The sequence below is a fragment of the Simochromis diagramma genome, unplaced genomic scaffold (assembly GCF_900408965.1).
Source record: "Simochromis diagramma unplaced genomic scaffold, fSimDia1.1 OVJJ01000802.1, whole genome shotgun sequence".
In the NCBI taxonomy this organism is placed as follows: domain Eukaryota; kingdom Metazoa; phylum Chordata; class Actinopteri; order Cichliformes; family Cichlidae; genus Simochromis; species Simochromis diagramma.
In genome coordinates this window covers 3,218,911-3,223,928 of record NW_024387492.1, presented here as the reverse complement: position 1 = coordinate 3,223,928, position 5,018 = coordinate 3,218,911, and the positions used below count along the sequence as shown (strand labels likewise).

The window sequence follows — 5,018 nt, the reverse complement described above, 5'->3', positions numbered from 1 at the left end:
CTAAAAGTCAAATATGACTTGTGATGGTTCAGGATCTGGATGACTTGCTGTAATTCGTGGAACCAAGAATTCTGCTCTCTAGAAAATCATAAGATGATGGCTTGAAGCTTGAGCACACATAGTGTATGCAGCAGTACAATGATCCAAAACACACCAGCATGTCCAACTCTGAATGCTCACAAAAAGGTTTTGGAGCGACCTAATCAAAGTCCACACTTAAATCCGACTGTGATGCTTTGGTATGAATTTAAACAAGCTGGTCATTCTGGAAAACTGTCCAGTGTGGCTGAATTAAAACAATTCTGCAAAGAAGAGTGGGCCAAAATTCCTGCACAGCAATATGAGAGACTCGTTGCCACGTGGGCCCAGATTTTAAGCCCTGTGGGGAGTTAAGAGGGTCGTTGACCCACTATTGATCATTTGCCTCATCACATGAGCCAAGGTGTGAGAAATGGTGTGGGTCATCAGCAGTGTTGGGCAAGTTACTTTGAAAAAGTAATTAATTATAGCTACTACTTCAAAAAAGTAACTGAGTTAGTAACTGTGTTACAAGATTCTAAAAGTAATTAATTACTTGAAACTATTGTGTTACTTAAAAAAAAAAAACGAAAAAAAACAACAATTGTTTATTCCCTCTGGGGTCCAGGGTATAATTGGCCATTTTTTACTACTTTTGATGTTTCCTCCACATTTCACCTTTAAAACTATTTACTTTGCCTTGTTTGGTATCATCCTTTTCAGCACAACCTCACGTGTCTGAATTTACAGTCATGTTTTCATTTTGACAGACTGTATTAACACAATTGATCTAAAATCAGACAGAAAACATAAAATCCGAGTAGAAAAAGTTATATTTTTACTGTAACAACCACAAACATGTTTATTGAATCATATTTCATAACTTTCATAATTTTAAATGCAGTTGTCAATTTTAAAATCAAATGCACAAGTTTTGCAACCAAAGTTATTTGCATCCATTTACTTTTTACCCTTTTTGAAAAATAACCATTTCAAACTATTTACAGAACAATCAGCTGTTCTTCAATAAGATGCCACACAAATTATTTGTGCTACTCCAAATATTTCTGTCCACTATAAAGAAGAACATCACAGCCTGATACCTGCAGGTCTGACAGCAGCAGGTGTATCACTCCTGTTTCTACTTGGAGACAGCAGTCGCCTCATTGTTCTGACACACAACACAAAACTATCCACAACACTACACACTAACTACACAAGACAACACATTAACTACACGCCGTTAGTAACGCCGTTACTTGTAACGCCGTTATTCCCATCACTGGTCATCATCAGTAGAGTTTAAGGGTGAAACTATTGTGAGATCTTGCCTCGCTCTGTCATGTGACCTGTTGAGATCAGCTGACGCAAGATGTGGTCATCTTGCGATGACCATGATGACCACTATGTCCAAGATGTGGTGGACATAGATGGCTTCTTTCACTCCTCTTTCAAACCGTCTGTCTTCTCTCTGTGAACATTGGTATCCTCGAAAGAGCGACCTTTATCCTTTAGATGCAGATGGACAGCTGATTCTTGTCCCATCGAGGACCTGCTGTCATCCATTATGTATCTCTTATTGGTCTTAGCTGCTTTTCGTTCCAAGCTCCTCAGATATCAATGACTTGAATGACTGAGGACCTAAATAGAAAATATTTAAAAAACTAAGAAATCAGGAAGGGAGCCAAATACTTCCTCACTGTGCAGTAGTACTATTTTAAGTAGAAAAGTTCTTTGAGATAAATTACATACATAATCAGTGAAAACCAAGAAAAATAGTGATTCTTTCGTGGGATGGAAAAACAGCACAGACTTTGTGTTTTTTATGATTCCACAAAAATGTTCAAAAATACTTGGCCATCATAAAAACCAAAAAACATTTACAGTAAAAATGGAGTTGACATTACTTTCATCAACCAGTGTAATCCACTCAATACTTCAGTCTTGTTTTCCATAAACATTTGAGGTACAGTGATCTTCGTCCAGGCCTGCAAGAGGTTTACCAACTTCTGGCCTCAACACTAAAAGAATATGAATCGGAGAGTTTCTGTTTCTAGATTTTTGCCATACAGAGAAAATTAGAAGGCACCGAGCATATTGTATTTGGTAAAATCGTAAAATATGTGGTGCTCCTTATTTTGCTGAGTTTAGACAAAGAATCTTAGGAAAAAGTTCACGACATCACATTTTCCCGTGTATGTGAAGAAACTGTGATAAAAAGTAATAGCATTTAAAAAGTTGTAAAGTACAGGACACAAACAAGCAGTAAATAACATTTATATGCTTACGATCACGGCTTAATGATTACATCAAAAAGAACCAGTTATTAAAGGACACTCTCTGTGTCTTTGCCCCAAAGTGAACACACCCACCGTTTCGCTTCAGCTTTTCAAGTAGTTGGAGTTCATGTAAAGTATCTGTTCCCTGTAGATGTAATTAACACATAGACACATTTAATCGCGCGCTCACAGGGCCACGCCACGTACAAGGCATGTCTCCTCCTGGTGCTGCTGAGAATAACCAGATTATTTTATCTGCAGATACTGGCTCATGGAGCGACCTCCCCACTTCTCTGTCTCCATCTGTCTGTCTCACTCTTCCTATCTTTCTCCGTTCCCCTCTCGCTTCCAATAAAAAATATTACAAGACGTCATAAAGTTAGTGAAACCTGTGCACACGTGTTGAGAGTGTGTTGTTGTACGGGCGTGCCTTTATTCCTATTAATGGACAAATGGTATGTAAAAGTAATCTTGCGCCGTCATTGTCCGAGGTCTCTCTAATGCTGCCTGTCAAACTTTTTACGGGCGATCTTTTTGGATGACGTGAAGCTCACAGGGTAAAGGCTGAGGGGTCTTTGCTTGGATGGGCTGTATTTGATGAAAAGCAAGAAACTGTAGGTAGAAACTGCAGTAATGTAGTGTGACACAAAACCTGAGATGGAGCACAGACGGTCGCACCAGTGATAGTGTGAAACAATGCTAATGGCTGTGTAGTGCAGGCAGCGGTGCTTCTGAGAGTTGTAGACGCAAAGAATCGAGCACAATTCTGAAAACGTGACGCCGATGCATCAGAAATATGACTCGAAACTGCTGAAGTCTAAGCACAGCTCCACTGATACCGCAGATCAAATCAACGCCTGTAAGAAAACTCTGTGTTGTTTTGGTGGAAGGAGGAGAGTGTTGAGAAGACAGAACATGGCTTTTGGTGCCATGTTTCTTTTTACAAGACTTCTGTGGAGTTTTTACAAAGCGGTTAAATCTTTTCAGTTTGGGTTTAGAGTTTCTGGAAATGTGTTTAAACATGTGGGGAGAAAATGTCAAAAGAAAAATGCATTTCAGCATTATTGACTGCATATGAAAGATACACTTAGCCGTGGGATACTTTATATGTGTTTTTTCTAATGACCAGCAGGGGGAAACGCATCTGACTGAAAAAGAAGTCAGACTGTATCCGGTCTTTTAGTGATGAAGTGATGAATCCTGCTTCTGGGCCCAAACTACTCTGCGTTTAATAAAGGCTTTTGTGTATTTAACATGTTTTAATTCTTTGTATCTTGTTCTATTTAATCTCAACAAGCCCCTAAAAACAGTCAGTGATCAGTGTCGGCCTCTCTCGGTTTTTATTACCGCGAATCCTTTTAAAGCTCAGTTTTTAAACCCTTACGATGTAACTACAGCCCAGCCCATGCAGCAGTGTATGAATGACTAACCTCGTATTGTGGATGGATTATCTCAGTTGTTCTCCTGACTGAAGTTTGGTCCGTTTACAGCATCCTGCCATGTGATTACATTTGTCCCTAACCATCGGGAACCCTCACGTTAACTTTTATCGAGTGGAAAAAGTTAGCGTTCATCCTCCAGCTTCACTGTGTTTATGCTATGCTAACATAGTTGTGTAGCTAGCGATCACGCAGCACATCATTATATACCAGCTAGCCCAACTTCAGTAACCCTGTCTTCATTTATATTGGAAGTGATACCAGAGCTGTACGTGTTAATTTGTTTCAGAATCTCTCATTCAGAACATGGTAATTTATATTTAGATGGAAACTAGCGAGCTAACTCCCCGCTAACTTCTAACTTTAAATTTAATAAATCCTGTTTTCATGGATGCCTGGATGTTAAACTTAATTGTTACACCTGGTAAAGCAGCAACGCTGATCATTTTATTACAGATTCAAGAATTTAGACAGTTTTTAACTCTCAGTGATGCCGCGGTGATCGTGTGACTTAGGGACCTGCAGCGGAGTTTGGGCCCAGGCACGGCTAATGACGTCAGACTTAAAGGCCGGATAGAAGTCTGGCACAAAGCAACCCCTCATCACAGTTGATCTATGAGGCCAGTAAACACTTTCCTGATGAGCTGATCAAAATGCTCAAGTCAAGGTTTCTTAGACGGGACTTCACTAACCAACACTCAGTATCACGGCGGCCACATCCATCTTTCATACATTGAATAGCATGCTAACATGCTCCAAGTCAAGGTTGATTGTCATCAGACATTATGTTTACCATCTTAATTTTTCATACTAACATTTCCTAACACAAAACACAAGCAACAGCTGAGGGTGAATGAGATATTATTTTCATGCCTCTGATATGGTGACCTCTCTTTCTCACCCCAGCTAACATCTATCATAGTCTGATGTTGTCTCTCCGACAGTTTTCTGTGTGCATAATCTTTTCCCCTCTCTGAAGAGACGAGACCTTTTTGTATATAGCGAAGATAAGGGTGAGGACAGGGGAAACGCATACATCCCTACCGAGGCTTACTCAGATACACATAGACATGCACTGGAAGATGGGAGGTGCTAGTTTCACATTAATGAAGATGCCCGCTGTCATATTTATGATGGCTGGAGTCACCAAGCCCCATCATTCTGCTGCTATGAGACAAGTAGTGAAAGAAATGCTGACGGTGAGATTAGGGAGCAGAAGAGGGATGACGGGAGGATGAGGAGAAGATGAAGGCAAAGAGAGACCTCTGTGATAAAGAAGTTA

The 5,018-nt window shown here is 40.0% G+C and overlaps 1 long non-coding RNA gene across 1 annotated transcript; it reads right to left on the bottom strand.

Annotated features, from left to right (window-relative positions):
* Positions 1–1,146: 1,146 nt before the first annotated feature.
* On the bottom strand, positions 1,147–4,148 carry LOC120725305. Its single transcript, XR_005694086.1, has 3 exons — positions 3,969–4,148; positions 2,354–2,358; positions 1,147–1,159 (listed from the first exon to the last, which is right to left on the bottom strand). It is a non-coding gene; the product is annotated as an uncharacterized LOC120725305 (long non-coding RNA).
* Positions 4,149–5,018: the final 870 nt, after the last annotated feature.